Below are 24,788 nucleotides of genomic sequence, written 5' to 3'. Positions count from 1 at the left end.
GCATTCAAAAGAGTAGCAGTTTAATTGAAATGTCACTAGTAACCATGGACAGCATAAAAAAGCACTTTCTAATCTATGCTCTGTAGAGACAATTCAAAAATGAGGAAGTAATACAGATCCTGTGAAACCAAGAAATGGGGAAAGTCATTGTCAGTAGAATAAAAATATAGTTTGAAAATCCTTGACAGTTATAAGAGCTAAGTCCAAAATGGGTGTGGTGGGATCGATTAACTTTACACTTTCTAATATTTGTATACTCTCTGGGAGGAGAGAGAGCTTTTCACTTACTAACAGTTAATTATGCAGTAAGTTTTATGGTAATGACTATACAAATAGAATCCTAATGTATAATTTATGAACTAAAATCAGTCAACAATATACTGTGAAAAACTTAGTAAATCAAAATAAGACAAGAAAAAAGGAGAAAAAGTAATGTGACATTGCGGGCACATATGTAAAATAAATGGAATGTGGGATACTTATGTTGAATACAATTAGATAAAGGCTTCAGGGAAAAACAGAGGGTCAGCTTGGGTCAATATCATGCTCTTTATAATATATGCATCTAAATTATAAGGAGAGCAAATGTCAAAATCAAAGTAGATGAAAGTAAATACTGTGCCAACATTAAGAGAAAGAAAGCTGGAGTAACCCTATCCTATTAACCTCATACAAAATACATGTTACTACATCATTTGACTACTGTAAAGTCCTAAAGCAACTGTCTTGTTGAAGAATAATAGACAGGTGCTGTGATTATAAGCAAAGGCAGAAAAATAGATGACCCCAAATGTCAATATGATGGTAACCTCCGAGGAACCTGGAGAGAATATTCTGAGGCTCCTGCAGAGCCTTCTTGTTCTATATCTTAACTTGAGATATGATCACATAATAAACTTATCAGTATATATTTATATAATATAAACTATATTAATGAGGTATCACATTATACATTGAGTATATTTATAAACCTATATTTTTACATTATATAAAATACAATATGATGAATTGCAGCATACTATTAATGATAATAATTAGTTACATATTAATTATAATGTTTATAAGTCAGATTTACATAATAGAAACTATAAAAATATATAAGGTTTACACAATATGAACTATAACTATATTTTTCATAACCAATACATGTAAAACTATTTGAGCCAGGAAATGTTTTATGTTCCAATGGTCACATTTTGCAGAAAAATTTGAAGGAATAGTAACATTATGAAATAGAAGGAGGACATATCAGAAGTGTGAGAGAAAAAGCAGAAGCACGAACCCAGCCCACTGCCACGCATACGCCTGCCTCTCCTTATCAAGAGAGACCCAGCCTTTCCGAAGCAGCCCTGACTTAGGTGCCCTGCTTACCTGAGGCTCAGCCCTTGTGCCTCTGAACTGTGTTCCAGGACCACGGACAGCGGCAACCCTTCCTTAACGAGCTCCTGGGTCTGGCATGGTGGGTGGTGCGTCCCCTATAGGCAGAGCCTGGACCTGGTGACATTCTGTCCTACAGGACAGAGGTGCACCCAAACTCCTGTCTCAGTTTCCCCCTGAATGCCCCCGCATCCTAGGGAAGAGGAGCCTTAGCTCCAGAGACACAATGCATGTCTCAGAGGCCCCTGGGTTCTTTGCCCCTCAGGGCTGATTCTACTGTCACCCTCTCCAGAAAATATGTGCCAGCCTCCTGCCTTTCCTCCCTTCACTTTCTTTCCTCACAACAGTGGACTGATGTTTTGTCTTGCTTTTCATCCCTTCCTTGTACTGTCACGGACGGAGCCCTGGAGAACAGAACCATGATCTGTGATCCTTTTCTGTGCGTGGCAGTAGGCCCAGTGCTGATTCAGCTCACCTGAAGAAACGAGGCATCAGAAGACCAGGTGAGACGTGTTTGGAGCTGATAGGTCACACAAACACATCCTGGGTTTCAACTGGTCCCACATGAAGGGTAAACAGTCAGATTGGGGAAAGGATTCTGAGGCCTCGGGGTAACGCAGCATGAAGAGAATTGTCATGAAGGGCAGGGAAAGCCAGGCAAGGCCAGGGGCAAATGGAAGGGGGGTCAGGAGAGGGAGATTCAATAGATACCCTAAAGAGGGGAGGCCTTTTGTGGCTGGAGGAACTTTATACAAGTTAGAAGGAGTGAATGCAGGATTCATGGGAACGCTGAGAATGAGCTAACAGCCACGCTCCAGTCCAGTGGCTTTCTAACCTCAAACTGCCAGCAGGAAGCCACCAACACACTCACTCCTGGAACTGGTGTCAGGGCTGCCCTTCTCACTCCTAGCCTCTGACCCTGAGGGACCCCTTGCCATGAGTGTGAGATCAGCCCTCCCTTCTGGAGGTTTTTTGTGTGACCAGGCCTGGGCTGAGGACCAGGACGGACATAGATTAGGTTTCAAGTAGATCCTGGCCCCTAGACCCTCCTTTGCTGAGAGAACTGTTTTGAAAATTCTGAGAGCAGAGAGAGACCTCTATATGTCTGTTCTCTGAAGGGGGTGGGGATGACCACTTGGGACAGGTGACATGATGGAGGTGGGATGGAAAGGGGCCATCCTGACAGGTTGTCACCAGATCTACAGTGAGAGGAGCTCTGGCTCTGCCTTCTCTTCCCTATTTTTTACTGGGGAGAAGGGAAGCTTTTGAGAGAGGGCGGGTTTGGGAGAGACCCCTCTAAAAAGAGTGTACTTATCTACTGCTTCCCGGAGAGCAGGGACTGATCTGGTGCTGTCTGGTGTCCCAGCCTTGCCCCCTCTAAGGTCAGGCTGTTGCCACTGTCCCTGCTGTGTGTATGTGGGATAAGAAGGCTGTGGGACACCATCTTCCCTATTTATTGGGAACAACTTAGAGAAGCACTCGGGGCAGGATCTGCAGGTATGAGGATGGGGGACATGGTGAGGACAAAGTGCTTGTGTGTCCTTGTGCTCTGACCTTCTCTCATCCTCAAATCTATGGCTTTACTGTGGAATAGCGTACATCTTCTCACTTAAGGAAGAGGCCAACATATACCACGGTCCTCCTATGCCCAAAGAGATCTGGTCAAAAGCTGAAGGAGATGACCAACACTCTTGGGCATGCTCCATCTTTTGGGGAAACTCCACCTATGACCGTACCCTGAGGAACAGAGGTACCTGAATGGGGAGAGCTGGACACTGTTCCTTAGGGAATGAAGACTGCTTAGGAGATACTGTGACATGAAAAGCCCTCCAGGTGTCATATGTTTCTTAGTGGTTTCTTGGTCTCTTTTCTCGTGCTGACTCAGAGACCTGACCTTCACCTTCTGGGAACCCTGGGATCTGAACAATGGCGCCTGGTTGGGAGTATGACATTCAACCTTCACTGGCAACATTTCACCCTGAGTCTCCCTCCACCAACACACCTCTTGTGATGCAGAAAGGCCTGTGCATCCTTGGACCTTCTCCACCCAGGACCCCAGCTCAACTCAGCTCTTGTTTATGCTGCTGGTTCTGGGAAAGAGCCGTGCTCACCTGGGGGCTCCAGTGACCACACAGAACAGTCTCAATTGTGTAAGTAGACGGCCAGGGCAAGGCCCTCTGTGCTCACCCAGACCAGCAATTGCCCCCACGCATGAGGGGTGCCCACATGTGGACATGGGGACACCCTAACTCTCTGGGTACAACAGGTCCTCACTGGGGTGGGCTGTAGAAGAGGACATGGGGATGGGGTGTGTGGGACACAGAGCAGGGAGGGCATAGAGCAAGCAATCTCTGCTGTGACTCATTCGTTGGGGACAGGCCAGCTGGTCCTGGGAGAGACAGGCTTGTGGGGAAGCCCCTCAGTGGTGGCACCACAGAACTTCAGGGGAAAAGGCACTCAGAGCAGAGAAGAATATTGAGCCAATATTCGAGTTCAGGTGACATGATTCGGACAGTGGCTTGCCATGTTATTTCAAATCTTTCTACTAGAAACATTTTTTTAAAACACCATGTAACATGGATTAAGTCTGTTAAAGGTTTGGAGTTAATGAAAAGAGAATTTATATAGTGAAGATGGAAGAATCAGGAAGTGAAAGCTATAAGCAGAGTGTTTGGAGCCACTTTTCCCGCGTATTGACTGCTGATTCTGAGCACTCACTGAGACCTAAATAGACCATTCACAAGTCTCATGGGGCCAGGAAAGCGGTCTTGCCAAAGAGGGGGCACTGGCAAACATCGCATACTGTGGTTGGGACCCTAAAGATGAGGGTGGACTGGAGAGAGATGAGATCCCTTAGGGACTGAAGTCGATTTTGAATTTCCTCAACCCTTGACCGGATTGCAGCGACCCACCTGCTACAGGCAACAGTAAATGTATCTGGAGGAAGAGAATACTGCCCAGATCTAACGCGGTCTGTATCATGGGTCATAGCTGCATCAGACAGGATGTGACCAGGGAAACAGCTACCAGGTGAATAATGAGGAGAAGGGATTTAGTAGAAAACCCAGTCCTTACACATTATGCCAGGAGCCAGGAAGTGATGTTCTGGAGGGAGCAAGAGGGGAAAAGGGAGCATCATGAAGCAACTCCCCTGAGGCACAGGTGTGGCTGGACATGAGAGAGCTGGCCCAGGATGTGAGAAGCCAAGATGTCCATCACCAACATGGGAGTCCGAAGGGGAAGCTCACAGAAATTTCCAGGGGTAAGTTGTTGCCTCTTTGTGGCCACTGCCTTTGTTGGGACACAGCCAGGTGGCTGGTGGTGGGCTTGATGTTGGTTTTGGTCATCAGGGTTGTTGATTGGGAGGATGGGATGCACATGGAGCAAGGCGAAGCAAATTGTCTCATGTGTTACATCTGGTTTGACAGTTGTTCACAGCAGGACGAATAGTCTGGTACCAGCCATTGGATCCTGCATGGTTCTTTATTTCACATATCCCAATTTGACAATGCAATTCCCTCTTCCAGCATCTATTTACTTGATCGTGTTGATGACAAAGTCCATGCGTGACACTCCTTCACCTGGATGCCATGTGATCATGTTCATACATTGTTCTTCTTTATGATTGTTTTGTATTTGGAAGGTTCCTTGCCCTGTGCTCAAGCCTCCCCATAAAAGCCCCACTGGCTGTATGCCTCTGTTTATCTTGGGGTGGCAGCCTGGTTCTAAGGAACATTGCAGTGTGGGGTGCAGCAGACCTGATGTGGAGCCCCGTGCATAGTGTGTGGGCAAAGGGTTTTGCAATCAAGTAGTCTGTGATGAGGTAACAGACCCACAGAGGGAAAAGACTGGCCCAGAGTCAAGAGCGAGGACACTGCCCGGGCACCTTATCTTCCTCCTACTCCACCCTGCCTCCCCAGGAGACTCGGAAATCAAACCTACATTCTACGATAAGAAAAAGCTTTTTAAAGGATGAGCAATAATGAAGCTATTAAGATAACCAGTGACTAGACAGAAAAACGAGCCCTGGCTGGTTTGGCTCAGTGGATTGAGCGTCGGCCTGCGAGCTAAGTGTCGCTGGTTCGATCTTCCAGTCAGGGCACATCAGAGAAGGAAAACTCTGACTCCAAAAAATCTCCGCTGCCTTGCGGCATACCTCTTCAGGGGAAAGGCTAAGGGAGTAAACCCCGACAGAAAATCCGGAGCCGGAGTCCCTAAGGCGGTTTGACATTGTAGTCAACACCGGCAACTCCTGCGGCGCACCTGAAGCCAAGCTGTATTGACTCCGTCTTTCCCTTGGACCCTTCAGCTGCGAAGAGAGGGGGGGTCTGCTGCATGGGCAACAGCAGACCCTCCATATCACCCTGCCCAGGCTCTGTAGCTTCAGCTTCGCTGGAGAGGACACTCCAGCGTCATCGCAAGATGTCGATTCAACACGGGAGGAGACAGATACCGTGTCACTCCCAAGTCGGACTGCACAGCCATTCTCGGCGGTGCAGATAGACTCTTAAGAAGCTACACCATCGTCTCTCGAGACGGACGGCTGCCAACAATTTGGAAGGTTTTACTTCAAAATATATTTTACAATAGAAGTACTAAGTTCCACAAAATTCAACTGGAAGATATGGTGACATTTGCCTTAATTCTGCAGGCTAATTTGGGTGAAATAGACTTTTATACAATATTGTTTTCATATCCATAAACATATGTATTTTTGCATTTATTTACATCTTTATGTCCTTTTATGCAGATTTATCATTTTTCCATTGAAAAAGCACATAATATATTTTTTTCATGTACATACCTGAATATCTCTCTTCGAGGCGTACCATGATTTTTGATGCTCTCATCAATGGCATCTTGTATAACATCCGTCTTTGGTATTGCTGTGGTATAGGAATGCACTTGATTTCTGTAATCTGCTTTTGTCTCTAGCAACCTTGATAAACTCTCTTAGTAAAGCCCCAGATGTATCTGCACATACTTGTGGATTTTTCTATATATGCAATCATTGATGAACTAAGACAGCTTTGTTTTCTTTTCCATTTTCATAGCTTTTACTTCTTATTTCCTTTGTAGACTATGACCTGATGCTACTGCATTAGGTGTGATGTTTGCTGAAGTCATCCCCTATCCCATTAAGGAAATTTGCCTTTATTCCTAGTTGACGGTGCATTTTATCATGAAGGCATTTGAAATAACCCACTACTCATTGTTTTATCTCTTTTTTCATTTATTTTATTTTGTTGTTGTTCAATTACAGTTGCCCCAGTTTTTCCCCCATTGCTCTCCCCTGCCCCACCCACCCCCTCTCCCACAGTCAGTCCTCTCCCTGTTGTTCCTATCCACGGATCATTTATACTTGATCCTTGACTAGATGCTTCCCCTTCTTTCTCCCATTTTCCCTCTCCTGCCTCCCCTCTGATCGCTGTCTGTTTCTTATTTCCATGACATTGGTTCTATTTTCTCGTCTGTTTTGTTCATTAGGTTCCACTTACAGATGAGGTCATATGGAATTTGTCTTTCACCACTTGGCTTATTTCTGTTAGCATAATACTATCTAGTTCCATCCATGCTAATTGAATACTCAGAGGCCAGTCAGGAACACAGAAGCCCCACTATGTATTTCACCAGTAGGAATTTAATGTAAGGAATGTGTTATGCCAATGTTGGACACAAATGGAGCAGAAAGGGGGACTCTGCCTGAAAGACATGGACCTTCAGATCTAATCCAAGTACACAGTCTGAGTTTTGAAAGTTATATATAATTGAGATACAATTCACATATAATATTATGTTGCTTTCAAGTGTCCAAATTAATGATTTGATTGTAAAGTGCAGACCACAATATGTCTTGTTAACATCCATCACCACATAAAGTTACATACTATTTTCTTGTGGTGAGACCTTTTAAGTGTGCTCTCTTAGCAATTTTCTAATACACCATGCAGTATTATTAACTCTAATATTATAGTTAATGTATTAATACCCACTATTTTTGACCACAGTCACCCTGCTGTACATTATGCTCTCATGATTTCACTATTTTATAACTAGAAGTTTGCGCCTGTGACCACCCTCACCATTTTACTCACACCCCACCCTCTGCCTCTGGCTACCGTCAATCTATTCTCCCTATCTATGATTTTGATTTTTTAAAAAATTTTCAGGTGGCCCTGCCCTGGCAATTACCTGAGGCTCTGCCCCACACAATTTACAGGTGTCTTTTGTACATAGACCACAATACTAAGACAGGGATAAAAGCATCTCTGCTTAATACACAGAAACAAACCCAGGGAGGCTGCCAAAAAAAAATTTTCCACATACACGTGAGATCATATGGTATTTGTATTTCTCTGTCTGACTTACTTCACTTAGCATAATGCCCTCAGGGTCCATCCATGTTGTTGCAAATGCAGGATTTCCTTTTCTGTGGCAGAATAATATTCCATTGTATATATGCCACATATTCTTCATCCATTTTTTTTTTAGGTTTAAAAGTAAAGCATGAGAAGTCAAACCCTATGATCTTTTATTTACACAAAAATCTATTTTAAAAGGACTGCTTAAAACTTAGGTTTTTTCAGCTTTTCTTTTTCCTTGAACATGAAAACTGCTTCCAATTGAGAAGGATTTAGGGTAATTATTAAATAAACACTCTTTACCTTTCCCCTGCCTAAAACCAAAGAGCCAAGTTCCCCATTTTATTTATGGTAAACCAGAGTACTTTCACTCTAAGAATACTGATAACAGATTATTAGATATGTGAGCAGGAACGTATGAGCTGTACAAAGTCATTACAAAAGTCCCAAAAGAAAGGAATATGGTCAGAACGATAGAAAAAGAATGAAACACAAACAAAATAAGAAAAAGCCTGGTATTTACAGCCTCCCTCTGAAATGTGGTCACAGCTCTACTATCAGCATAGAACAAAAGCAGAGACTATCTGTCGATGGGTATCACAGATGAAGCTGATGCCAGCCAGTCTGGGGGGGGGGGGGTATTAGTTCCAAGAAGGGAGAGGTTCAGTTAGCATCCTGCTGGGATCATAACCGTGCCATGGTCTTCCTGCAGTTCTGTTACTAAACATGACACAAAGTAAACAACCCAATGTGGTCGTACGGAAATGAACTGTCTGTCACCACATCTCAGAAGAAAGTGCTCTGAGTGACAGGCACTGGGTCTGGGAAAGCAGAGGTGGATGGATGGCCACGCACTCAGACAAGGGATGTTTGTCTGTGTGAGGTCGCAGGAGGGAAGCAGGGCTCTGCAGCCTGGAAGCTTCTGTACTAATGAGTCTTCTAGTGCTCAGCTCGTGGTTTGTTTTCTTTTCTTGTTTAACTTCTGATCAATCCTCAATCATGTTTTTCTGTCTTGTAAGAAACTTCCCAGCCTAACCTGACATACATATCAGTGCCAGATTTTATTCTTCCACTTTTTACGGCTGCTGTGGTGACTCCCTGAGGAAGTAGAAAATGCAACATCTGAGGTTTCACTGCCTGCACAGATCCATCCAGATCCCTGGGGTCCTTCTGGTTGGGCTCATTTTCCTGGAGGTGGACGTCTGGAGAAGTATCACTTTCCGTCCCACGTCCCGGCTCCCTCTGTTCAACGAGCTGGTCCTGAACTCCTGCCAATGCACCTGCTGCAGCTGCAGAAGTAACTGAGGATTTACTGCAGAGCCGCTCAGCGCCCTTCCCCTTCTGGTTCCTTCAGTCGTTTTGACTATTGGAGTTTTTTCTTTTTTTTTGGTTGGTCAGATACCTATCCCAGCCACGAATGCTTTTGCCATACATCTGAGTGTCTTCCAGGCGGCTTCCTTCAAAAGCATACATCTGTCTCTCCAAGTTTGCCAGTGCAGCCGCCAGCTCCTGCTTCTAGTTCAAGAGCTTCACCAGCTCCCACCGGGTGTCCGGGTTCTGGGACAGCGGGGTCTCCTTATACATCGCCACACTGGGCTGAGGCGGGCGACACCGGCACCGGGCTGGGGGGCCACCCATTCATTATTGCGGGACACTTAGATTCCTTCCACACCTTGGCTGTTGTAAGTGATGCTACAGTGAACACAGTGGTGAGTATGTCTTTTCAAGTTAGTGTTTTTATTTCCTCCAAATAAGTACCCAGAATTGCTGCATTCTCTGGCAGCTCTATTTTTAATTTTTGAGGAAGTGCCAGTCTGATTTACATAGTGATCCCCAATTTAGATTCTCAGCAACAGTGCACGACAGTTCCTTTTTTTGGACATCCTTGCCAACATTATTTCTTGTCTTTTTTATGATCCCAGCTTGAGATTTGCTAGATCGCTCCGGGATGTGAACTGTGGGGGCACAACCATGAAAATCCTGCTTCCTTTAGTCCTTTGCTTGCACAGTCAATCTTATTAGCAACCCGTGAGGAGTTTGGGGTGGCTGCGGGTGGGGCTGGCTACCTCTGGTTCACCTGCTCCCCATTGAGGGGCAGATCCAGGTTTTGTGGAGCCTCATATTTAGACTAATGTTGACATCACAGATTCCACAAAAACCAACATGTGGCACATATGAATTTTTCTGAAATGAGAAAACACATCACATGAAGTAAGAAAAGCTAAAATGCTGAAAACCAAAATATAAGACAATTCAGAAATATGACGGACTATTTTCATTAGTAAAATGGCATTCCCGTCTGGCACACCTGCATGACACATGTTCCTAACAGTTTTTGACTGATAGTCTTCGATTGCCACTTAAGAGGAGAATAATTATGCCATATAGTAATAAATATTCATATAATATTAGTAAGTATTATTGTTATCGGGTCGGCAGCCGTCCGTCTCGAGAGACGATGGTGTAGCTTCTTAAGAGTCTATCTGCACTGCCAAGAATGGCTGTGCAGTCCGACTCGGGAGTGACACGGTATCTGTCTCCTCCCGTGTTGAATCGACATCTTGCGATGACGCTGAAGCTACAGAGCCTGGGCAGGGTAATATGGAGGGTCTGCTGTTGCCCATGCAGCAGACCCCCCCTCTCTTCGCAGCTGAAGGGTCCAAGGGAAAAACGGAGTCAATACAGCTTGGCTTCAGGTGCGCCGCAGGAGTTGCCGGTGTTGACTACAACGTCAAACCGCCTTAGGGACTCCGGCTCCGGATTTTCTGTCGGGGTTTACTCCCTTAGCCTTTCCCCTGAAGAGGTATGCCACAAGGCAGCGGAGGTTTTTTGGAGTCAGAGTTTTCCTTCTCTGATGTGCCCTGACTGGAAGATCGAACCAGCGACACTTAGCTCGCAGGCCGACGCTCAATCCACTGAGCCAAACCAGCCAGGGTAGTATTATTGTTATAATTTATATTTATATAACATAGATCAGGGATCCCCAATCCCACTGCCACAGACTGGGACGCACAGCAGGAGGTTAGCGGTGGGTGAGCGAAGCTTCATTTGCACTTACAACCGCCTGAGCTCCGCCTCCTGTCCGATCAGCGGGGCATTAGACTCTCACAGGAGCACGAACCCTACTGCGAACTGCGCACGAGGGACCTAGGTCGCGCGCTCCCTACGAGGATCTAACGCCCGGTGACCTGAGGTGCAGCCGAGGCGGCGATGCTGGCGCCGGGGAGCGGCTGCAAACACAGATGATCCTCAGCAGAGAGGTCGGACCGCATGGAGACCATAACCCATCAAGGGCTTGCAGACTCGTATCAAAACCTTATCAGTGAGGGGCACGTGACAATTACGCTGTATCTGGTGGCGGAATATAAAGCCCTCCCCCACCCCCAGACAGTGGAGAAATCGTCTTCCTTGAAATCAGTACTTGGTGTCAAAGAAGTTGGGGGCCTCTGTTACAGAGAAAAGAAAGAGAATTCAGTATTTTTTTCCCGTGCGCGTGATTGACTTTTTTTTTTTCTCCTGTAGAGTTCAAGAAACATTTTCAATCACACAACTTGTTACTAGCATGTGTGAACTGGTTCACATCACTGTCATATTTGGGAAAAGGGTTAAGTGCTGTTCTTTCTTAAAAGAGCAGCAGGATTGCAGGTTATTTCCACACGTCCCTGGGGCCCTTGCTGGGGCTTTGGAAAGGGACCCAGCGCGGGAGGGGCCCTGAGGGTGGGGGTCTATGATCTTAAAGTTGGCGAATTCGCTGCTGTGCTGAGGGCCAGCCTCTGGGGTCCCTGCTGAAAGGGGTGAGATATCTCTGCACATGTCCTGTTTTGGGGGGTCTGCGTGCCCTTGCTGCCCACAGACCCTCAGATGCTTGAGAGGACCATGTGTAGCCCATGTCCCCAAAACCCTCAGAGCAAAGGGCTTTAATGCTTAGCTTTCCCCAGGGTTCCACCCTCCATGGGAGTCGGGTTTAAATTCCTTCCCCTCTTTCATCAATTGGTGCTCTAACTAAAATTTCAACTCAGCCTTTCCCAGAACTTTCAGGTGTTCCTGTTGGAGGGTTCCCTTAAGTCACCAGGACCAGCTCTGAACACAATGACCCCTGGGTGACCTCCTTCTCAACTTAAACATCATCTACAAGACGATCACTTTCAGATCCACATCTGAACAAGCCTCTCAAACCACTGGGGGCCTCGGTATAGGTACCTGCATGGTCGGGTTAGGGGAGATGAGGCAGGGTGATTTCTCAGCACCCACCGCATCCCATGGCCTGTGGAGCCCAAGTTCCCCCTCCAGGCCTGGCCAGGGTCTGTCACCCATGGCTTCCTGTTGGGGTGGTCTGGGCCCCATCACACAGCTGTGCACTTCCCTCCTTGACACGGGGACCGGGACCCACTCTGTGCTGTGAGAAGCAGACATGGTGCCCCTGCTGCTGCTGCTGCCTCTGCTGTGGGGAGGTGAGTGGACCATGAGAGGGTGGCTGGGCAGGTGGGGGAGGGACAGGAGCTGATGGTCAGTGTCTGTGTCCCCCCAGGGTCCCTGCAGCAGCAGCGAGGGTATGAGATCCGAGTGCAGGAGGGTCTGTGTGTCCATGTGCCCTGCTCCTTCTCCTACTCTTGGAGTTTGTGGTCTCCCTCTAGCCAACGCTACGCCTACTGGTACCGGCGTGGGTACTCCATACATGACTGGGAGATTGTGGCCACAAATGACCCAAAGGGAAAAGTGAAGGAAGACACCAAGTCTAGATTCCTCCTTGCGGATCCCAAGACCAATAACTGTTCCCTGAGCATCAGAGACGCCAGGAAGAACGACGCAGGAACCTACATCTTCCATCTGGAGAGAGGAAATGATGTGAAATACACTTACCAGGATAAGGGGCTGAATTTGCATGTGACAGGTACACCAGGGTCGCAGGAGAGGACGCTGAGGTATGGGACCCTGCTTAGAAATAGAACAGGATGCTGGGACACAACTTGATTCAGGTCTTGGGGACAGGGTGGTTGAAAGAGACACAGGAACCAGGGTGAGCTCAGGTCCTGAGGCCCGGGTCTCAGGCAGGGTCACAGTCAGGCTCCCCCTTCCAACCTCAGGTCCCACACACCCCCTCTCTCCTCCGCAGACCTCACACAGAAACCTGACATCCTCATTCCGGAGCCCGTGGAGTCTGGCCGCCCCACATAGCTGACCTGCAGCCTGCCAGGGTCCTGCGAAGGGGGACGTCCTCTCAGCTTCTCCTGGGTGGGGGATGCTCTGCGCTCTCTGAATTCCAAGACCCTTTATTTCCCCGTGCTCACCTTCACCCCGAGGTCCCAGGACCATGGAACCAAAATCACCTGTCTGGTGAAGCTTGCAGGATCTGGGCTGACCACGCAAAAAACCATCTGGCTCAATGTCTTCTGTGAGTTTTGAAGGGATGGCTGGTTCCCTGGGGGCAGTGGCTTTCCGTGTGTGTGTGTGAGTGTTGTCTGCACAGGAGGCTGAGCTCCCTGAGAACACCCATGCACGGATCTGAGTGCAGGCGGGGAGGGGGCCAGAGGACAGCTATCCCTCCTTCTTGGTTCCCACCGCTCCTCCTTGGGTTGGGATGACTTCCCTCAGCTCCTCCCCTCTGAAGCCGGGTCATGTCTTTCTGTCCCAGACGCCCCACAGAAACTCACCATAGGCATGTCCTTCAGAAATGTCACAGGTAAGAAAGAACCTCAATCTCTGGGGCTGGAATCTGAACCCTGGGACACCACCTAGTTCGAGGTGGGGTGGGAACAGACTACAAATACAATCAGATACAGGAGAGGCAAGGATGAAAATCAATACTCTTCCTATTCCCTTACTTCTTGTGTGCGGGCATCTGCTCCTGTGTTTTCTCTTCTCTCTTCTCTCTCTCTCTCTCTCTCTCCCTGCACTTCTCTCCCCCAGCCCTCAAGATCCTGCAAACCACATCCCTTCCCATCCTGGAGGGCGAGGCGCTGCGGCTGCTCTGTGTGGCTGACAGCAACCCCCCTGCAGTGCTGAGCTGGTTCCGGGGTCCCCCAGCCCTGAACGCCACCCCCATCTCCAGCACCGCGATCCTGGAGCTGCCTCACGTGGGCTCGGGGGACGAAGGAGAGCTCACCTGCCGCGCTCGGCACCCGCTGGGCTCCCAAAGTGTCTCTGTAAACCTCTCTGTGGTCTGTGAGTGTGGGGACCCCTGGGGGCAGGTGTCCTGGGTCCCGGCAGGCAGGGGCTCCGCTGACCTTCTCCCCGCTCCCCGCAGACCCCCCACAGCTGCTGGGACCCGCCTGCTCCTGGGAGGAGGACGAGGGTCTGCGCTGCAACTGCTCCTCCCGAGCCCAGCCGGGCCCCTCGCTGAGCTGGCCGCTGGTGGAGGGGCTGCTGGAGGGGACCCCCAGCGACGGCTCCTACACGGTCACTTCCCGCTCAGCCGGGCCCTGGGTCCACAGCGCCCTGAGCCTCCGCACGGGGCTCGGCGCCGGCCTCCGACTCAGCTGCGAAGCCGGGAACGTCCACGGGGCCCAGAGCGCCTCTGTCCTGCTGCTGTCGCCGCTGCCAGGTCGGGGCCTGCTGGGGACAGAGGCTTAGGGAGAGAGGGTGGGATCAGAGAGGAGCTGGTACCGGGGAGAGGGGCTGCGGCGGGAAGGACATGATTGCTATGATGAGACCCTCCATTTAGTTTCGGAACAGCACCTACAACCAGTTCTGCAAGGAGGTGGGAAGACAAGACATTGAGTACCATGAGTGCGTGGGCTCATGCCCCTTTTCTCTGCAGGGCAGTCGGCATCCGTGTCGGGAGCGGTTCCTGCGGCTCTTGGAGGTGCTGGTGCCCTGGCCCTGCTGTCGCTGTGTCTGTGTCTCATGTCCTTTCGCATGTGAGCCTGCGTCCCGGGACGTACAGGGAGCTGTGTTCTAGGGGGTAAAGGTGGAGGCCCCTGAATCTAGAAAGGCAGAACTGAGGACATACAAAGGAATCTCTTTTGGGGGCAGCATGAGGAAGCAGCTTTACTGAAACAAAACTCTGGTAGACATAAAGTGTACAATTCAATAACTTTTAGTTTAGTCACAGAGTTCTGCACCTACCATCACAATCAATTTTTAGATATTTTCATTAGCACAAAATGAAAAAAAAATCACTTGTCATTTTGCCTTCATCCTTCCTCCAGCCCCAGGCAGCCACTAATGTATTTCCTGTGTCTCTAGATTTGCCTATTCTTGACATTTCATATAAATAGAATCCTATGTACATTGTCTTTTGTGAATGACTCTTCTTTTCACATAGCATAATTTTTTCAAGGTTCATATGTCATTATTTTATTCCTTTTTATTCCCAAATAAGATTCCATGGTATGGATGGGGCACATTTTGTCTGTCTCTTCATTCATAGGAGGACACTTGGGTTGATTCTACTTTGGGGTGGTCCTCAACAACACTGTTATGATCACTCGTGAATCAGTTTCTCCCTGTATAGGGGCCTATCGTGATGTAAGTTTAGTGTTGGCCAAAAATGTAGTCATCCAGGGGACGGAGCACTCACCTGCATGTCAGGAGGTTCTCTGAGTCTGGTTCCAGGGTTTGGATGCTCAGTTTTGTTACCAGGGAGTGGGGGAAGCCTGCCCTCCTGAGACTGAGCCACTGTGGCTTCTGGCTTCTTCCCTTAGAGTGAAAGCCCACAGGAAGCAAGCAGCCGGGAGACCAAAGGGAATGAACGATGAAGGCCCTGTCATGGCTGGAGCCACCTGGGTGAGTGATGAATGAGGATGTCTTCTCCTGCAATGTAGGGAGGGGTCCTGGGCATATTTATTCAGCGAGTCCAGACTGTGCTTCCCAGCATTTCCCTAATCTCACTCTGTGGTCAGCTGGACAGACAGCTGGGAGTTGACTTTTCCTTCATCTCCTGCAGCCCAGGGTCAGCCTCCTGCCCCAGCCCTGCTGGCCACTGAGCCTGCCTCACCTCTATGTCAGGGACAGGCTGCCAGAATGGTCTCTCCAAAACTATTACTTTCTACTCCAGGCATGTTACTTCAGCTCTCCTAACCTCAGTTTCCCTATCTGTAAATGGAAATAATAATAAGAGTATCATTTATACTTGGTGTCTGTGAGGATGAAATGTGAGTAGTGATCTCTCGATATGGTCTAATCATTTGTGGTATTACAATATTTTTAAGTGATGAGCCAATCATTGCGTTCATGAGAAGTGCGTGTGGAGTAAGAGGATCAATGAAGAACTTCCATCAGTCTGACTTCCCCTTGTCTGTTTATTCTTCTCTGACTCTCTTCTCTCCCCTTTACTCAGGGTTCCCAGCAAAATCCCTGGCCAGACAGACCCCCAGACCAACTGTCATTGCCACAGGATGGCTCTCTGGCGAGAGAGGAGCAGGACGTCCAGTACGTGAACTTCACTTTTCACGAGAGGAAGCCGCCGGAGCCTCAGAACAAGGAGGCCACCAGCACCTGCGTGTACTCAGAGATCAAGAAGACCAGCAAACGAGGCATCACTCAGATCTCGGTTTTGGATGGAGACATCACAACCCCTCTGGGGGAAAGCAGTCAGGGACTAGTTGGTGAAGCATGAGGAGACCTTGTGAGATATTCACATTAATCACTGGAAGAGCATCAGCACGCAGAGCAGGAAGAAGAAAGGTAACAAGATTGGAGACACTTGGGCTCAAGTGCAGGCTTCAGCACTTCTTAAAGCATTGTCATCAAATTCACTTCACTTTTCTGTTTCTCAATTTCCCATTCTTAAACACAAATTATACATCCGACTCTAAGTGGCTGTGGATATTAAAGAAATTAAGAACCAAGACAGGACCAGGGCTTGCCTGTCTCTTTTTTTGACCAGAGAAGTCCTGGTGTGAAGTTCTCCTTCAGCCACGTGTGGCCAACCATAATAAACATGGTGACAAATTGATGGTGTCATTTCCATCCCAGAACTCTTCACAGGGAAATATATGCCCATCAGTCTGGCATTCAGTTTATGATACAGTATCTTATAGTTTCTCTGGAGCCATCTCTCCTCACTGGGACCTGTCCATTCTCCCAGCAACTCCAGACTCTCGACCCCTTCCCCATCCCATTAACGGTCCCACTGGGATCTTTCCAACAGCCTGTCGCCTGTGAACAAGAGCTGACTGGGTACTTCATCACCAAAAAGGGTTTTTCTTCAGAGAAAACAAAAGGCTGTAAGGCAGTCGACGCAGCTTCAGTGACCCACGTGCATACTCTAGGCAAGAAAGCAGCCGGTAAGAAGTCCTTTTTATGGAGCGGAAGAGGAAGTTCAGGGGAGGGGCTGTTATGACCATAGAGCTCTGCTGTGACCATAGAGCATTTCCGGTAGGGCTGTCAGCACTACAGACGGTGTGACAGCGCCCCCCACAGGCCTCCCGATTCCTGGCTGGGTTAGTCCTCCGTGGTAAAACGGAACACGTCAGAGGCCTGACGCTGCCTCTCCTACACAAACCTCTTCAGACTCCCTGGCCTGAGACAGTACATCACAGGCATCTTCTCCTGGCACCTCTGTCCTCACCAGCCTTGTCCTCGGGGCCTTTGTTCTTTAACCTTCTATGGTGATTCCTACAAAAATGTTAGCAATTTGAGGTCCCCCTCCTGGAGGCCACACCACCTTGCTTTCATCTGACCTACACCAACCTGTCCTTCAAAGCTGAGTTCTTGGACAGACTTGGGTTGAGAGGGTGAACTGAAAACTCATACTCTCACACCTCTACATAGTTGATATAATTTACTATTTAAAGAAATCTCCGCAACGAAATCAGCCTAAAATTCAAGAGCAGTGGTATAGCCTAAGTTGCTATCAATAACCACTTTTGATTGTGAAAACATCAGTCCCCCTTATCTTTGGAAGAGATGTTCCAATACCCACAGTGTGTACTTGAAACCGCAGATAGTACAGAATCTGATACACGCATGATTTTTTCTACACACATCTCTGATAAAGTTTAATTTATATATTAGGCACAATTAGGGATTAACAGTAATGACTAATAACAAAAGAGAAGAATTATAACAATATACTGTGATGAAGGTTTTGTGAATGTGGTCTCTCCATCTCTCAAAATATCTTCTTGTCCTTTACTTATCATTCTTCCTGTGCTGCTGTAAGATGTCACAATGCCTCTGTGATGAGATGTAGGCAGGTGAATGTTACAGGCATTGTGACATAACACGAGGCTACTATAAAGGTGACTTGAAAAAAAAAAAAAAACAGGTGACTTGAACACAAGTGCCCAGATACTGCCACAGTCCAACTGATAACCTTGTCAGCTTAAGTGACTAACAAGTGGGCAGTGTATACAGAATGGAGACACTGGTCAAAGGGTTCATGTAGGCAGGACAGACAGAGGCATAAAGGATTCATCATACTTTTCAGCTCATGGAGAAATTTAAAACATGAGTAATTTAGTTCTGGAATCTTCCATTTACTACATACAGACTGTGGTTGAACACAGTTAACTGAAACCATGGAAAACACAACTGCAGAGGAGAGGAGATGACGCTACTAAATCTGTTTTTTTCAAAGTTTCTAAGGGTTGTTGCTGAAGTGTGTCCTATAATCATAATAAAAACAACAAGAGCGGGTCCAGCCACAAAATTGACTGCAGTGGGGGAAATGTCTGTGCTGTGGGCACAAGTAGTATGGGCCCAGGTGAGTGCCCCAGTGACACAAAACAAGCACCTATACATAATGACTTATTTCCTGAACTTTTGAAAGTTTTCTTGAGGAAAGAAGTGGACAATTACAGCATGATAGTTGGATGACGTTGGTTTCCACAATCACTACACCAACCCCATTTTTAGGGGGATAAAAAGTTGAATACTGACTTTTGTTTTGGTAATAAATGGTTAAGTCATCTGCTCGAAGACTTCTGGCCAAGATGGAGGCCTAAACAGACACACTGCAGCTCCCTCCACAACTGAGAAGGAATACAACTACCTCAAAATGAAAGAAAACCAGAAGTTCTAAGAAAATTGAGCTGCACGGAAGTCCAACAAACAAAGATATAAAGAAGAAATACTCATTCAGACACGCAGGAGGGGCAGAGCTGAGGTGAAGAGGATGTGGTGTGGTGGTGGTAGCAGTGGTACAGCAGCAGGCTGGCAGAAAGCACAGTCAAACATTTAAAAATGTAGGGAGGAACACCTGGGGAACACTGCCAGCACCAGGCCAGACCACACAGCTCACAATCCCAGTGCAAGGGAAAATCAAGCCTCATTGCTTCTGACTGTGCAAACCAGTAGGGATTGGGGCGGAGGAAGAAACTTTCAGTCTTTCAGCAGAATCCACTTGTTTGGAGGGCCCTTGTGGTCCTGGATAATCTGCAGACCCACCCAATCTGGGAGTGACAAACAGGGTAATGGCTGGAGGGGTGCTAGTCCCATGTAAAGGTGGGCAAGGTGCCTGGAAAGGGGCTGATGCTGAATTGGGTGCCTTGTTCTCTCTCTGACCCCTCCCCCACATACAGTACCACAGCCTGTACTGATGAATACCTAAGGCTCTGTCCCTTACAATGTAACAGGTGTGACAGCTCTACTTAAGACACAGAGGCAAACAAACACAGGAGCCTGTCAAGATTAGGGGACAGGTAAGTATGGTCCAAAAAGGGAAACAGATCAAAGTTCCAGTGGGGGAACTAAGGGACAAGGAGATAGCCAGTCTAACAGATGAGGAAATAGCCAACCTAACAGATTAAGAGTTCAAAACACTGGTGATAAAGATGCTCACAGGCTTGACAGATATGTTTGAGTATGGCAAATGCATAAGAGAAGAAGTGAAGGCTAGGCTAAATTAAACGAAGAAAAATCCACACAAAACCAACGGTGAAGGAAAAAAAAACTGGGATTCAAATAAATGATTTGGAAAATAAGGAATAAAAAAACAGTCAACCAGTACAGAATGAGGAAACAAGAATTGAAAAAAAAAGTGATGAGAGGCTTAGTAGCCTCTGGGACAACTTTAAACATGCCAACATCCAAATCATAGGGGTGCCAGAAGGAGAATAGGAAGAGCAAAAAATTGAAAGCTTATGTGAAAAAATAATGAAGGAAAACTTACCAAATTTGGTGAAGGAAATAGACATAGAAGCCCAGAAAGCACAAGAGTCCCAAACAAGCTGGACCCAAAGAGGACCACACAAGACACATCATAATTAAAATGCCAACCGTGAAGATAAAGAGAGAATCTTAAAAGCAGCAAGAGAAAAGCAGAGAGTTACCTACAATGAGGTACCCATAAAACTATCAGCTGATTTCTCAAAGGAAACTTTTCAGACAAGAAGGGACTGGCAAGAGGTATTCAATGTGACGAAAAGCAAGGACCTATACCACCAAGATTACTCTATCCAGCAAAGCTATCAGTTAGGATCGTAGGGCGGGTGAAGTTCTTCCTAGACAAGGTAAAGGTAAAAGACTTTATTATCACCAAGCCATTATTGTATGAAATGTTAAAGCGACTTATTTAAGGAAAAGACAATCAAAACTATGAACACTAAAATGACAAGAAACTCACAACTATCAACAACTGAAACTAAAAAATAAAAACAAAACCCAACTAAGCAAACCAGAATAGGAAGAGAATCATAGGTATAAGGATCATTTGGAGGGTTATCAGCTGGAAGGGGGAAGGGGACAAAAATGAGGAAATGATGCAGGGATTAATGCATAATTGATTGGTACAAAATAGACAGGGAGAAGTTAAGAATAGTATAGGAAGAGCTCTGGTACTGTGGCTCAGTGGATTGAGCATCGGCCTGCGATCCAAATGTCGCTGGTTCGATTCCCAGTCAGGGCCCATGATTAGGTTGCATGTCAGGTCCCAAGTTGGGGGCGCGAGTGAGAGGCAACCACACAGTGATGTTTCTCTCCCTCTCTTTCTCCTTTCCCTTCTCTCTAAAAATAAAATAAACAAATAAATAAATAAATAAATAAATTTTTTTAAGGAATAGTACAGGAAAGGGTGAAGCCAAAGAACTTATATTCATGGGCCATGGACATGAACTAAGGGGGTGACATTGCTGGAGGGAAGGGGGCTTTTGGGTAAAGTCCAAAGGAGAAAAAAATTGCGACTACTGTAATACATAATTAATAAAGTATAATTTAAAAAAGGAACAACATAAAAATTGACTTTCCTGTTGTATTTACTGTCTGTGGGAGTGCATAATGGGGGACACAGACAATAATATGTCATTACTGTGTGTGGTGCCGGATGGGTGCTGGGAATATCAGGGAATCACTTCTCAAAGCACGATTTTGTTCTGGCCAGTGCGGCTCCACTGGTTGAGCATCGTCCCATACACCGATAGGTTGTGGTTTTCATTCCTAGTAAAGGCACATATCTAGGCTGTGGGTTTGATACCCGGTTGGGGCACATGTGGGTGGCAGATAATCCATGTTTCTCTCTCACATTGATGCCTTTCTGTCTCCCCTTCTCTGTCCCTTCCCCCCTCTCTCTGTCCCTTCTTCTCTCTCTAAATTCAATATATAAAAATAAATAAATAATAAAGAATATGAGTGTCTGATGACCATGTTGTGTATTTGAATCTAATACAAAATAACATTCAATGTAAACTGTAATCCTTTGGTCTGCAGGATTTCGGTTGGCTCCTCAGTGCATGAATGGTTTCAGGAGCCCCCAGCTCAGACTCCTACCAGGAAGGAAACATGGTGCAGGAGGCCTCTCGTAAAAATAGTGATGGGGGACGTGTAGTAATAAACAGCCTCACAGTTTACTCATCCAAGATTAGCATTAGTAATTTTTTAAGATTTATTTTTATTGTATTTTCTTCCATTACTATTTATCTCCCTTATACCCCCTCCCCTTGCAGTCACCACACGGTTGTCCATGTCTGTGAGCTTATTTTCCTATTGGCTCAATCCCTCCACCCCTAACCACCGCCCCCCACAGCTGTCACCGGCTCTCCGTCTGTGAGTCTGTCTGTATTTCGCTTCTTAATTCAGTTTGTTCATTAGATTCCACATCTGAGTGAAGTCATATGGTCTTTGTCTTCCTCTGACTGGCTTATTTCCCTTAGCATTAAATTCTCCAGGTCCGTCCATGCTGTCACAAAGGGTAATATTTCTTCTTTTTTACAGCCGAGTAGTATTCCATTGTGTAAACGTCCCAGAGCTGTTCTGTCCACTCACCTACTGAAGGACATTTGGGCTGCTCCCAATCTTGATGGTTGTAAATAATGCTGCAATGAACATAGGGGTGCTTATAGTCTCTTTTTTATTATTTTATTTACTGATGTTTAGAAAGAGAGAGAAAGGGAGACAGAAACATCAACGTGAGAGAGAAACATTGTTTGATTGCCTACTGTACACCCTGCAACCGGAGACCTGGCCTGAACCCAGACATGTGTCCTGACCATAATTGAACCAGCAACCACATGCTTTGCAGGATGACACCTAACCCCCTGAGCCACACCGGCCAGGGCAGGATGCTTATATTTTTGAATTAGTGTTTTGGATTTCTTCGTATAAATTCCCAGAAGTAGTAACGTGGGGTCATATGACAGATTTGTTCTTACTTTTATAGGTATTTCCATACTGCTTTCCTCAGTGTCTGCACCAGTCTGCATTCCCGCCAAAAGTGCACTAGGGTTCCCCTTTCTCCACATCCTCGCCAACACCTGTTGTTTTTTGACTTATTGCTGGTAGCCATTCTGACCAGGGTGAGGTGGTATCTCATTTTGGTTTTAATTTGCATTCCTATGATTCATAACATTGAGCATCTTTTCATATATTTATTGACCATCTTTGAAGAAGCATCTAATCAGGTCCTTTGCCCATTTTTTATTGGATTGTTAGTTTTTTGGTGTTGAGTATTGTAAGTTCTATATTCATTTTGGGTAGTAACCCCTTATCAGGTATATCAGAATGTATGTTCTTCCATTCAGGGGGTTGTCTTTCTATTTTGTTGATGGTTTCCTTTGATGCACAAAACCTTTGAAGTTCAATGTAGTCTCCCATTTGTTAATTTTTCTTGTGTTTCCCTTGCCCAAGGAGATACATCAGATAAAATATTGCTACAAGCAATGTTTGAGATTTTACTGCCTATGTTTTCTTCTAGGATTTTTATGGTTTAGGGTCTAACATTTAAGTTTTTATTCCACTTTGAATTTAATCTTGTATGTGGTGCAAGAAAGTGTCTGGTTTCATTTTTCTACACATATCTGTCCAATTTCACCAACACCATTTATTGAACAAGATATCCTCAGCTCCTTGTATGGACTTGCTGCCTCTCTCAAATACTAATTGACTATAAAGGTGTGGGTTCATTTCTGAGCTCCTAGTCTGTCCCATTGATCTACGTGTCTGTTTTATGCTAGTACCATGCAGTTCTGATTACAATGGCCTAATAGTATAGTTTGATATAAGGTAGTGTGATTTCTCCAAATATGTTCTTTCTCAGGGTCGCTGTGGCTATGCAAGGCCTTTGGTGGTTCCATATAAGATTTTGAGATATTTTTTCTAATTCTATGAAATACTTCATTGGAATGTTGATAGAATTGCATTGAATTAATAGATGGCTTTGGGTAGCATGGACATTGTAATGCTGTTAAATATTCCTATCCATGAACATGATATGTGCTTCCAATTATTTGTATCATCTTTGATTCTTTCTTCAGTGTGTTATAATTTTCTGAGCACAGGTCTTCTACATCCACGGTAAGATTTATTCCTAGGTATTTTATTCTTTTTGGAGCAAGTTTGAATGGGATTGTTTTCTCAATTTCCCTATCTGAGAGTTCATTATGGGATATAAAAATGCAGCTGTTTCCTGGATATTGATTTTGTATCCTGCTGCCTGTGACTGGCCCTGGGCAACCTCTTTGGAGCTATCAGCATTGCACAGCACGTGGCGCCCTCTGCTGGTCCTGGGTGCGCGCAGAAGGAACCAAGCTGCACACCAAGGCCAGCTTTTACCAGAACCAGGCCCAGCGGAGGGTCAGCTAAAGCCTCAGACCTCCCACAGATGCACCTCTGCCTGCAGGCTTTCTGTTAGACTCAATGACTGAAACAGCCTCCAGCTGTGCTCCTCAGCAGCCTGGGTTAAGCTGCACAGCATGGGGTGAGAGGAATTCCTGAGGCTGGGCCTATTCCTTTGCCTCAGGATGATGCCGCAATGAGGTGAGTGCTCTGCCTGAGAAAGGTGGCTCCTGCCGTACAGGGAGTGAGTCAGCACGGGAATCCTGGCGTCTTGAATTCAATTCTCTCCTCGGAACCACCAACCTCAGACTCTCCTCTCATGGCTCTAGTCCACTCTGCTCTTCTTCTACTGGAGCCCAGAGTAAGTGGCTTCCAACAAAATTTTGAGTGTTGGCCTCTTAAGAGGGTCTCTGAGTCTCTAGATGACCCTTCTTGGTAGACAGAAACATCACTGCCTTGCACAGCTGGATGTTACTTGGGTTCCTTCCCCAGCTCTGGTGGTCTAGGCTGCGGAGCCCACCTTGGGGTTTAAACCCCACACTTCTCAGGGGGAATTCGCTTCCTACGTCGGCCCCTAAAATATCCCTCCAGAACTTCAGCTGAAGCTCGTTGGAGCCCAGTTTGCCCTCTCGCACCTGCACTTCCTACCAGTCTGTTACAGAAACAGGGGAGTCCAAAAACAAACCCCAGAGTTTGCCACTGGGAGATAGGGAAAAGGAAGCAGTTTTCAGGATGCCCTTGCATGCCTGGGGCTAGTGGCTGGAAACCTTGTTGCACAAAGATCCGCTTTACTTCCAAGGCTCAGGAAGATGGGAGGGGTCTTGGACTGTGGGCTGGTACGGAAGAAGCAGACAGAGCCTATGTAGGGTTCTGTGAATGGTCAGAACTGTTTGCAACACCCACTGCATGAGAGGATGCAGGGAGGGAGATAAGCAGCTGCAGACATTTTAGCTGGGCTCTGGGGCTGGCTTTCTCTCACTCTCTCTCTGGCCCTGGCTCTGGTGTGCTTCCTCCATGTGGTTATGAGAAGGGGAGGAGATCCATGCGGTTTGCAGGAAGAAGGCAGTTTCCAAGGAGGCTGAAAATCCAGGCGGCCCTGCATTGAGAGCTGGAGGGCAC

At 46.6% G+C, this 24,788-nt stretch overlaps 2 pseudogenes; one reads left to right on the top strand and one right to left on the bottom strand.

Moving 5' to 3' along the window:
- Positions 1-8,787: 8,787 nt before the first annotated feature.
- Positions 8,788-9,323, bottom strand: LOC149995228 (chromatin modification-related protein MEAF6 pseudogene; annotated as a pseudogene).
- A 2,797-nt stretch (positions 9,324-12,120) lies between these two features.
- Positions 12,121-14,600, top strand: LOC149995227 (sialic acid-binding Ig-like lectin 5; annotated as a pseudogene).
- Positions 14,601-24,788: the final 10,188 nt, after the last annotated feature.

Source organism: Furipterus horrens, unplaced genomic scaffold (genome assembly GCF_987537825.1).
Source record: "Furipterus horrens unplaced genomic scaffold, mFurHor1.1.pri manual_scaffold_13, whole genome shotgun sequence".
In the NCBI taxonomy this organism is placed as follows: Eukaryota; Metazoa; Chordata; class Mammalia; order Chiroptera; family Furipteridae; genus Furipterus; species Furipterus horrens.
This window is presented reverse-complemented; position numbering and strand designations above follow the sequence as displayed.